This window comes from Diadema antillarum, unplaced genomic scaffold (genome assembly GCF_040938485.1).
Source record: "Diadema antillarum isolate AM-2024a unplaced genomic scaffold, OU_Dant_1.0 scf00000095, whole genome shotgun sequence".
Lineage (NCBI taxonomy): Eukaryota > Metazoa > Echinodermata > Echinoidea > Diadematoida > Diadematidae > Diadema > Diadema antillarum.
The window spans coordinates 2,162,926-2,175,546 of record NW_027270984.1 but is presented as its reverse complement, the minus strand read 5'-3'; positions in this window follow the sequence as shown (position 1 = coordinate 2,175,546).

Below are 12,621 nucleotides of genomic sequence, written 5' to 3'. Positions count from 1 at the left end.
ATTGTATATCTAATGAAGAGGATTGTCTCTGTTGCGAACGATCGCCATATATAGCACTGTTAGTCTTCTGCGCAAATCCGAATCCCTAAATACTTTAATTTTTGCTTGATAATGTAATAACCCTGCTTATAACTTTATAAAGGACTCGCAAATTCAAAGTTTCAAAACGTATACTAAAGCATTATATTGTACACTGTGTATTTTTATTTAAAAAAAAACAAAAACATTTTGAATGCGTTGTGTGTTAGCATGTTAATAGCATCAATCTGCCTTTTATTTTCCGTACGTAAAGCGCACAGAAACGTAACGAAACGTTACCAAATACAGTGAAATGCATTGTACGGCGTGGCACTATCATTAGAAGTAAATCCCATTCCTTTTTATTTTATTTGCTTGAAGCAGTCGTCAAACCATTTTCGCAGCGACATCACTTAGGAATTAGAATGTATGAAGATAATCGTTACTCATTTATTCTGCGCTACTGACATAGCATTTACATTTTCCAACTTTTATTGACATGCAGTATTATGTTACTGTATGGTTACGATTACGAATGTTGGTTATGAATTCAAAAGACTGGTTTATTAATTGAACTATAAAGGTAATAGCTGTTTTGAAAGTAGTTCGATGCAAGTTCAAAACGCAATCGAAGTCATCGTCATAGGGGGAACTGATAGCTCTAGAAAACTTGTTTAGGCTAGTAAAGATTGCCGTACGCAATCTTTGTAGAAAGTTTTGACCTAGGCCATCTTTCGAGTATTTTGAGAAATTATATAAAGAATTATTTGTTTTGATTATGTCAAGAATTAGTTTGAACTATGAGAATAAAAAGGCACGGTTACCCAAACAATGTCGTGGTTCGATTAGACATGATGGGTAAAGTGAATTCATGACTTGACTAATCCTTACTGAATTGATGATCACTTCTGTAAACCATCAGTTATGTCTTGTAGATGATACCTCTGTAATCGTAGTCAAAATTCTTTTGAGGCGATCACGTTTGATAATCAAAGTAAGAGATTACAATCGGCCGTGCGGATGTATATGATTGCCATATTTACATGTCTGATTTCTGTAAACTATGTTATATTTAAATTTAAGTTCCCTTCCCTCCTTGATAAAAGTTGTGTTGGGTTTTCGCTATAGGCATTTATTAGGAAACGCTGTAAAAACGACAACAAATGCCTACTATACGGGTCTAGGAACAGTACCCCCTGAAAAACCACCCTCCGGATAACTACCACCCGGATAATTACCCCCCAGGACAATTCCCCCCTAGGGCAACTACCCCCCGGACAACTACCCTCCAAGGGCAATTACCCTCCAGGGTAATTACCCCCTGGGACAACTACCCCCAGGACAACTACCCTCCTAGGGCAATCACCCCCAGGGCAATTCCCCCTTAGGAAATCTACCCCCTGGATAACTACCCCTCGGATAACTACCCCTGGATAACTACCCCCGCGGATAACTACCCCCTGGATAATTACCCCCCGGAAAACTACCCCCTGGATAGCTACCCCCTGGAAAACTACCCCCTGGGTAACTACCCCCAGGAGAACTACCCCCTGGGTAACTACCCCCAGGATAACTACCCCCCGGATAACTACCCCTCGGATAACTACCCCCGGATAATTACCCCCGGATTATTACCCCCCGGATAATTACCCACCCCCCCCCCCCCCGATAATTACCCCCCGGATAATTACCCTCCGGATAACTACCCCCCCCCCCCCCCCGATAATTACCACCAGGATAATTATCCCCAGATTAATTACCCCCTCCTCCGATAACTAGACCCCAGATAACTTCCACCCGATAACTACCCCCTCCGATAACTCCCCATGGATGATTACCCCGGATAAGTAGGCCTACAACTTCCCCTCCCCTATAACTATCAAGAGGAAAATTACCCCCAGGACAGTGCACCACGTCAATTACTCCCTGGGTAACTACCTCCCGGGTCACTGCCCCCACCCCCACCCCGACTCTTACTTTTAATAAAAAGGATATCATTACTACAGAAAACGAAGTTCTTTGTATTATTTGCCAGGAATCACGGAGATGCCATACTGAGACATCATCTTATGAAAACAACATCTTAAGGATTTACGATTTGTATCGTTTGCATTTAGGACGATTTATGTACAAGCTTAATTTCTCCCTCTGTATTCTAGTAGAGCGGTTAAGCCCTCAAAATCACGAGAATTGTGCAAAATTTGACTAAAGTATGAAACTTTCACCAGTGTTAGTACATACCATAAGATTCATTTTAAGATCGGGAGGTAAGTCTGATTTGACCTCTGATGACCTCCAGCGGTCAATGAACTTTAAATATCAGAATATTGATGTTTGGAGGCATTTGTGAATGACAGGCTTAGATCTTGGTTACGCTGCACTAAATATGCATTTGTACTACAAATCTTCTGATTCCACAGGGCATTGACAGGTTTCTACCTTTGACCTCTGATGACCTTTAGAGGTCAATGACCTTAAAATACCATAATATTGATCTGTGATGTTATTAGTTAATGATAAACATGGTTAAGATGTGCAAAACAAGCATATCTGTTTTGCAATGAAACTGTCTTCATATTCCAAAGAGCAAAGACAGGTTTCTAACTCTGACCTCTGGTGACCTTTTAGAGGTCAATGACCTCAAAATATCATAATATTGATCTGTAGTGTCATTAGTTAATGATAAACACGGTTAAGATGTACAAAACAAGCATATACCTGTTTTACAAGAAATTGTCTTCATATTCCAAAAAGCACAGATAAGGCTCTACCTCTGACCTCTGGTGACCTTTAGAGGATGTACAAAACAAACACAATTGTAGCCCAGATGGCTACTAGCACGTGTTTATAATAAAGAATAAAATATAATAGAATAGAATAGAATAGGATAGAGAGTAAAGGAAAACAACACTGCAGTCCTTTTCCTAGCCCTTTTTACACTTGTGTTTCTTAACCCGGACTTTCTCTGACCCAGGACTATCGTTAGTCCCGTATCAATTGTTTCAGCTTTTTACACTGGCCAATCAGTCCCGTACTATCTCTTGTCCGGGGCTAAGGAGAAAACTGACCTTTTTACACTCGTATTTCTTAGCCCCGGACTTTCCAAACCACATTAATATTCATGATTACGCTGTGCACTGTACACGTACACGCACGCACCGGCAGCACTTGATTACCTCGTTTCTGATTGGTCAGTGGGGGTCGGACTTCGTCTCCGTTGCTTAGCCCCGGATTATTTTTTCGTTCTGTTTACACTCACTTGCTTGGCACCGCAATTGCGGTGCTAACCCTGCTATTTTGCAGGGCCAGATAGTACGGGATTATCGGTGGGGCTAGCCCACTTTGGCAAAAACGAGTGTAAACAGTGGGCTAAGGATAGTCCCGTACAAGCGGTGGGGCTAAGCCCCCCCCCCCCCCCCTTAGCCCCACCTTTGGTACGGGACTAAGCAAAAATTTACAAGTGTAAAAAGCCCTTATGAAACCGTTTATGTTCCTTCCAGCTATTTCCTTTCTTTTGTGTGTGTGTGTCAAAACCACCTCTTCCAAGAAAAGTCTATGGTCATAGGAATTTATGAGTTTGATGTTGGCTACTTTCCCCGCTAGTGGTCAGCACTCTCCATCCCCAAAGCCCCGCGCCAAATTACGGGGAATGACGTGATGACTTGTTTTTGCCCTCTGATCCCCAAACATAAATGACCCTCTGAGCTGGAAGGTGGCCCTCCTGCCAGAATTTATCCCTCTATTTTAGCATTTATTGTTTAGTGGAGTGGGTCAAACAGGAACTCCAAAGACAAATTCAGGGATAATGACCCAGAACAACGATGACGTTGGTTGCCATAAGGACACTAATATTCATTTGGTTTATCATTTTGATATCCAAGAAACAATAAAGTCTTTACCAGTGGTTACAGAGAACAAGTGAATGAAGAAACTAAAAGACAGTGGGCGAGTTAATCAGAAATTGAGATGAATCATAGAAAATTGAGTTTTCACAGAAACGAATAGGAGGAGCAAATTGAACATTTGACCGGTAAGAAATTAATTTCCAGTGAACGCCACACCCCAATGTAAGATTGAGCCAATGAAATGCTTTAGGGAAAGGAAGTTTGTTAGTAAATTAGTTATAAAAAAACATGTCTCAGCCGAGAAATCAGTTAGAGTGGCAAGCACAGTGGGAGCGGCTTCACACTATGTAGTGAAGCAAAGGCTGCAGAGTATTTTGGAATTTTGAGGAACTTTGAGAATAGTTGGAGACCACAGAGATAAAGTCAGGAGTTCCCCTTTCTTGGTACATCATGCCCCCCCCCCCCCCACCCTCCAAGTCAACCAACTAATCTTTATCGACGCCGAATGCACCATCGACCTACGCTGTGAATGTGATGAGGATCTGACTGTCATGACTGAACCGGCGAGCAGCAGGACATTAGGAAAAACTAGGAGTCACGATAGCACAAAACTTTGGTTTACGCCAATTTGGAGTGCAATTACAAACTCCAAATAGTCAACTGGTGTCATCGGAGATGTTGAAGCGCCCTGTCAGACTGATACAAAGTGGAGAGTGATGGTGACGAAGAGAATAGGCCTACTGACAGCGTGACGGCAGACCGCTCAACGGACGGCCCATGCAGTCACACTGACGAGATCGACAATGACATGCAGACGAGGACCTCATTCGTCGACCGAGAGTAATCATTTAAGAGGAATGACTTTAATTTACGTTTGAAGATATTTCAAGAGATGTAGTAGTCTGACATGTTAAGGGGCAAATCATTCTACTCCTTGCAGTCTTGTGAACATCCGCTTGTATATTTAGCGAAAACTGTTCGAGTACGTGGACAGTGATAAGTAGGCCCCTATAAGTCACTCTGTCGAGTAAATTATATATGAACCAAATGGCTTCTTTTGAACATGTATTGTGTTGAAAAGTTCTTGGTAATTCTTTTCCAGGCAAAATGTGTACATGAAAATTCCGATGTTAAAATGCATGTGATGGGAAATGTAAACAGTATGTGCGAATGCCTCTATTATGTTTCCTGCTATACTTGTTTGTTAGTGGGGAAAAGAAAAGAAAAGAGAAGTCTCGCTCTACCACGACTACATACTACAATGCCTACGGATATCTTTGTTTCACATTGTTAGTGGGGAAAAGAAAAGAAAAGAGAAGTCTCGCTTCATGAGAGATGTTCAGATCCCGCTCGACACCACAACGTCTACGGATGTCTAGGCTGAAGGTGGGTTTGAATGTCTTATAGGGCCGATAGAGCACTAACAGTAAGTGCAGATTAATTGGCACGCTAAAATGCATGTGATGGGAAATGTAAACAGTATGTGCGAATACCTCTATTATGTTTCCTGCTAAACTTGTTTGTTAGTGGGGAAAAGAAAAGAAAAGAGAAGTCTCGCTCTACCACGACTACATACTACAATGCCTACGGATATCTTTGTTTCACATTGTTAGTGGGGAAAAGAAAAGAAAAGAGAAGTCTCGCTCTACCACGACTACATACTACAATGCCTACGGATATCTTTGTTTCACATTGTTAGTGGGGAAAAGAAAAGACAAGAGAAGTCTCGCTTCATGAGAGATGTTCAGATCCCGCTCGACACCACAACGTCTACGGATGTCTAGGCTGAAGGTGGGTTTGAATGTCTTATAGGGCCGATAGAGCACTAACAGTAAGTGCAGATTAATTGGCACGCTAAAATGCATGTGATGGGAAATGTAAACAGTATGTGCGAATACCTCTATTATGTTTCTTGCTAAACTTGTTTGTTAGTGGGGAAAAGAAAAGAAAAGAGAAGTCTCGCTCTACCACGACTACATACTACAATGCCTACGGATATCTTTGTTTCACATTGTTAGTGGGGAAAAGAAAAGACAAGAGAAGTCTCGCTTCATGAGAGATGTTCAGATCCCGCTCGACACCACAACGTCTACGGATGTCTAGGCTGAAGGTGGGTTTGAGTGTCTTATAGGGCCGATAGAGCACTAACAGTAAGTGCAGATTAATTGGCACGCTAAAATGCATGTGATGGGAAATGTAAACAGTATGTGCGAATACCTCTATTATGTTTCCTGCTATTGAAAACTTGTTTGTTAGTGGGGAAAAGAAAAGAAAAGAGAAGTCTCGCTCTACCACGACTACATACTACAATGCCTACGGATATCTTTGTTTCACATTGTTAGTGGGGAAAAGAAAAGAAAAGAGAAGTCTCGCTTCATGGGAGATGTTCAGATCCCGCTCGACACCACAACGTCTACGGATGTCTAGGCTGAAGGTGGGTTTGAATGTCTTATAGGGCCGATAGAGCACTAACAGTAAGTGCAGATTAATTGGCACGCTATCTTTTGAAGAGAAACAATACTTTGTTTCACACAAAATGAAAAAGCAGAAAAAACAACTGATAATCATCCGCTCATGTAAAAGCAAGCAGAAGTTTTTCAAAACATTTCAAGAGGCATATTTGTGAGTTACAGTCTGTTAAACATGCCAATATACTCTGAAAAACAAATTGAAGGCCACCTTCAATAGGCCACCTGCAATACAGCCTCGCATTTTCGGAACAGGAACTGATTCCACGTAAAATACATAAACATGTATTTTGATTTTTCCATGCATTTTTCCCATATCATTACACACAATCATTACACACGTATACTTGATATGGTGTTCAGCTCACTGTGTGCAGACTGAGCACGACCTGATAATTCAGAACCTCTGCCTGAGAAAGGAGTGTAGAATATCCCGCGATTCAAAAAGAACCTTTCTTATCAGCTCGTGCATCCTGTACTCTATGTGCAATGCACTCATCATAGAGACAAAAGCTTGCCTTCACCCAAACTGTTTAGATATTGCCATTGGAAGACTCTGATGATCGCATACAGTGGCTGTGGACCTATAAGAACGCTGGTCTGACTACAGGATGTCTATCCAGTTTAGTCGTGGAGGAGATCTGTGTGCCGATCGCGTGCTTCACTGAAGACGCAGATGCTGCCCTGTCTTAAAAGAGATCGAGGGTATAGATCTAGACCAATTTCAGCAGGTTACACTGAATCACCACTTGCTGGCAGAGAGTCTTAACCGGATCATGCAGGTGATATTACCCGCTGCCAGCGTACCCTGATTCACACATATGATGCAAACCGGATGGCGGCATATTGGAAACAACCAATATTTGGGCATGGGGGCACAACTCTTGGCCAGGCCCAAGTGTTAAGGAGTATCGAGCATAAAGAAGACAATTAGAGTAAATAGTAGTTCCACTCCTATTTGGAATTGAGGTTCCTAAACAGGTCATTGAAAAAATGCCCAAAATTGCCTGACGTAATGACCCAAACTTAATTGGATGACAATAGCAAGTTGCAAGACACAGGGTTGCTTCATGTGGAATGCATGTTATGCCTCACAGTATGTCGCCTTCCAAATGGTCCATGACGTCACTGTATGCTCCTGGACCATGAGTCATTCACCGGAACCATACAGCCCACGAGCTTGACACTGACCAACACAGGCCCGCCAGCTGGAAACTAGGTAGCATTGCCCATGAGCTTGACACTTAGGCAAACCAGGCCCATACGAATCCGACACATGGAGGGGGGGGGGGGGGGGGGGAGGTCCACAAGACCTACACTGAATAGATTAAGCTTTCTGATGTAATACATATATTAATCTCGTGGGCTTTGTTTTCCTCGAGTGTCGAGCTCGCGGACCGCACAGCTTGTGGGCCTATTATATTTGATGCCGAGCCCATTGACCTTGTTTATCTAGTGTTTAGGTCACGGGATGTATGACTCGTGGGCTGCGTAACTCATGGGCTGTACGAGTCGGGTTGTTTGACTCGTGACGTACATCGCTGATGAGGTGGGCCTGTTGTTTTCTGGTTAGCATCTGTCACCCTTTCATCCAGTTCAAGGGACTTTGCCATATGCCTGTTCACAAACTATTAAGCATCAACCCAAAATATGGTACTCCTCTCCCCACCTTCCATGTTTAAGCGTACAAATTTTGTCCAGTGCAAATTGGATAATGTTGCATATAATTTCATGCAAGCTATAGTCTGCATAACTTAAGCAGCGTTTACACTTTGGCGAGTTGACATGGCGAGCTATGGCGAGTTAAGGCGAGTTGCCAAAATGAGGCACTCGCGATAACTCGCGTGAAGCTCACCATGTAACTCGGGATAACTCGCGACAACTCGGCATGGCTCGCCGAAGCTCGTTCAAGCTCGGGACAACTCTCCTTGAAGTCGTGAGCAGTCCCAAAATTTTTGAACATGTTCAAAATTTTTGCTAACTCGCTGTAACTCGTGCTGAACTCAGCTAGACTCGTTATGTACTCGCGGTACTCGCAATAACTCGAAAGAAGCTCGAGATAAACTCGTAATAACTCGTAATAACTCGCCATATTTGAGTATACGCGAGTGCATTCCGAGTTTACTAGAGCGAGATACGAGCACTGCGAACGTATTACGAGTGAAGTAGAGGTGCCCGCGAGATTAGCGCGAGTTCAGATCGAGCACCCCGAGTTACAGCGAGTTTCGTATGAGTTTAGTCAGATTGCGTTGCAAGTGCATATTGACATGCCAGCTGAATAATAAATATCCAGTGTTCTATATTTTTTCCATATATATTTTAAAATGAGAGCACATTTTAATCGACCCACGCATGTACACGTACTTTTAAAACGGCCATTGTCACTGTATTATTACAACTAGCAAAAATAGGAGAGGAATATGCCCCGACCCAAGAGATCCAAGAGTTGTGGCCATTCAGGTTGTTAAACACCGAAAGAATAATGTCATTCAAACAAGGGTAGAAGTAGAAGAAGCGCAGGAAGAGAGAATGGAGACGGAAGAGAAGATCAATGACGAGCATGAGAGACAGGTAAAAGAACAAGACACCAAACTAGACCAGGTCCAAGCTCAAACTACGGAGCATCAGGTCTCGCCTGTCGAACTGGTTGGGGAGGAAAATGAACCCATTTTTCTCCACTCGCAAGGTTCTCCGTCTGGCACCCCAGGGAAGACAAAAAAAAAAAAGAACAAAGAAGTCCACCCCAAACAAGAAGTCCACCCCGAAGAGACGAAAAACACCTCACTGCATACACATTCACTGAAGAGCAAGAAGTAGAATAAGCAGAGTGGTACAGAGATCACGATTGTCTGTATAACAGGCGACAAAAGTCATACAAGGATACTGCAAAGAAGACAAGGCTAATCGAAGAAAAAGCCAAGGAGGACGATCCGGTGTGCTCCGGTAAGTGAAGATGAATATTAATATCTATCATTTGGGGGGGGGGGGGCCCTCTGGCGGCAAAACGGAGTTTCGCTAAATATATTTTGTTGAATTCATTACCATGATTACTACTATGATTATGATTGCCATAATTATCGAAAATCCTGTAAACAACTGACAACATGACATGCATAATATTTAGTCCTGAAAATTTTGACCCCCACATTTCGTTTATCCCGTTAGCTAGCTATAAATATACTTCACTGTATGAGAAACAAGAATTTAATAAAGTTGTTTGTTTCTTTCCATTAATTTGTGTGATCTAAATTCCCAGTGTTCGATTTTTTTTTTTTCAGTTGAACAGCTGAACAATTTCCTCAAGTCTATGAGGACACAGTACATCCGTCTGACGAACCCAAAGTCTGGAAAGGGGACCAGAGACACACCTTACAGTGAGAGAGATCAGTGGATTCTCAATGCATTCCGCGTCCTGGAGGGACATATTGTGAGGATGAAAGGGAGAACATTGGGAAGGGTAAATATGCATTTGATTATATTAAGATCTGTAATAAGCTACATTTACACAAAATATAGAAATCGCCATCGTGCGTCTTTCTTGTAAAAGATGTTGATGGAGTGATTTATTTATTTTTTGCAGACCTCTAAAGGACAAGTAGCATCCCAACCAAGAGAAGACGAATTAAATACTCTTCCCCCGACCAGGATACTGAGACTGATGGGCATGATGACAGCAGTGAGAATGACCAGACCACCCAAGAAGCTGATGACCCCCAGCAGAGCATGAAGCTGGTTCCTCTTACACCAACTTATCAATTGTTGGCAAGGGCAAGGGCAAAATGAAAGGGAGGTGTACAACCCCCAAGGTGGCCTCTGAAGAAGCTAAGGACAGAGAACTGCTGGAAAAGGTGAATGTGAATTGTTGTAAAGAAAAGACAGTACGGATCGAGTAATACATGTATTTTATGAACTTTTATTTTTTAATACAAGTACATGCACGAATAACAAAAATGACTAATCCATCATATTGTTAGAGGGTAAAACTCCGTTCGTGTGTTTATCATGAGAACGCCATGATATAAAACCGGTGAAAAGGATACTCAACACGTACATTAAGGCCACTGCAACATTGTGGTTGATCGATTTTTAAAAATATTCTTAAAATGAGCTGCATGGCCAGTCTAATTATGTTCAGATTGATTAAAACAACCAAGAATATGAAAATAACGAACGACACACATTCACTCCCAAGATGTTTATTTTTTTTTTTATTATTATCTGCTACAATAATAATTCCAGAACAGTGGGTGAAGTTTTAGGTTTTCACCTTTTGAAGCACTAAATGATTCCTGTGAGGCATAATTTTTCAAAGGTTAACTTTTACATCCCAACATATATTCTGAAAACGTGTAAGGACATGCAGCCCAGATTTTTTTCAATGAAAATTGTAATTATCATCTACTAGAATAATAATTCCAGTACAGTTGTCCATGAGGTGAAGTTTTAGGTTTTCACTCTGGAAGGACAGAATGCTTACTGTGAAGCATAATTATGTTCGATGTTAACTTTTACATCCAAACATATATTCTGCAAGCACTTTGACATGCAGCTCATTTTTTTAACTGAACATAATGTTAAATACATGTATTACCTCTAACATAAAAACAAGAGATTAAACACGTAAATTGCGATTTGGACATTTCATCTCGACCATACAGAAACCTTATTTGTTTGAGTTAACTCCGTCAAAGTAAAATTATATGCATGCTTTCACGATAGGCATTTCTTTAAATTTACATTTTCGTCAACCAGTTGTATCCGAGTAATAGAAAATATTTAATCTCAATGTTATAAAGGAGTTACTTACTTTTAAAATGTGAATTTCAAACTGTTCTCAATTTCGCTGATATTGTAGTTTTGTATATCAACATTCACCTACATAATTATGTTTGAATAAATATCGCAGATGTTAAGGAATAAAGGTTCGCAAGTACATTTTAACACTCGATATTAAAACAAGCTTTCAACACTAAGTGTTGCAGTGAACAAAAATTTTAATCAGGCATTGTCCTATACACTAACATGAATTAAAATAACGCACAAAATTATTACTAAAATTATTAAGTTCTTGGAGTTTTTCTGGGATACATTAATAGGTGATTAAACATTATGATAATGAACATTGTTCTGTATTACAGAAAAGGAACAGTAAAGTGTTACATTACTGTCATTAATCTCAAGATCTCAAAATATGTTTTATTACCTGTGCAGAACATTTTGGTTAACTGTGATTTTTTGTTTTGTTTCAGTACTCTCGAGATAATTTCGTGATACCGTATAATTCCTGGTTAACTGCTCAATAACTTACTAGTTTTGTGTAACATGGTGAAATATAAACGATGTACCCTTATGAGTATTGAAGTGACTGGTATCCTTTTATTATGTTGTAGCTCCTCCAGCGAGCAGATGAGGTCAGAGATCTACGAAGGTTTTCTTTCGTCTTGTCATCTCCCTCCGCAAGACCGTCCAGGTCTTCACCACCTAACTCCGCCATCAGCGTCTCATAGTGTCCGTACTTTGGCCTCCTCAACAACCAGGGTCTTGTCCAAAACCTCCTTTGAAGCATTTTGGTCCTCTCTTGAGCATCTCTTTTTCTGCGACGCCTCCTTGACAACAGGGTCGCACCAATCGTGCAGAAGATCAGGGTCTCTTCTTCTTCAAGCAGAGCGAAAATGCTTTCTGGCATCCATCTTTGAGCGCCAAAATGTGCATTTCCCGCCCCTCGATCGTATAAAACTCTTATTACTCGTAATAAAATCTTGGAAACTCGTTTAAAGCTCGCTTTAAGTCGTATAAAGGTCACTGCAACTCGTACTAAGCTCGGTATGTCTCGTTTCGAGCTCGGTTCACTCGTACAGCGAGCGTAGTGAACTCGGCGTTGAGTCTTATATCACTCATGCAAATTCCAGAAAAAAAAAATACATTTCGCGCGAGTTTGTGCGAGTTAACGCGAGTTGGAGCTCGCACAGCTCGCGCACGACTCGCGACTCCAACTCGCCAAAGTGTAAAACCAATGCTTTAAAGTGGAATGTGCATACATACTTTGATTATAACGTCAAGGCGTGATTTGTACATGATTAAACATTTAGGATTAAACCAATGAAGCCAAACATCAATATTTGCAATCCTACACAAATTTTTAGTGATATTCTAAAAGTCTGACCTCACATTGTCCTTAGAGGTCAAAGTTGGATATACTCAGGGTAATGACCAATGTTCTGTGGAATGAGAAGACACTTCTTATACAATGGAGTATATGCTAATAGCATAATGCATGATTGCACACCAGG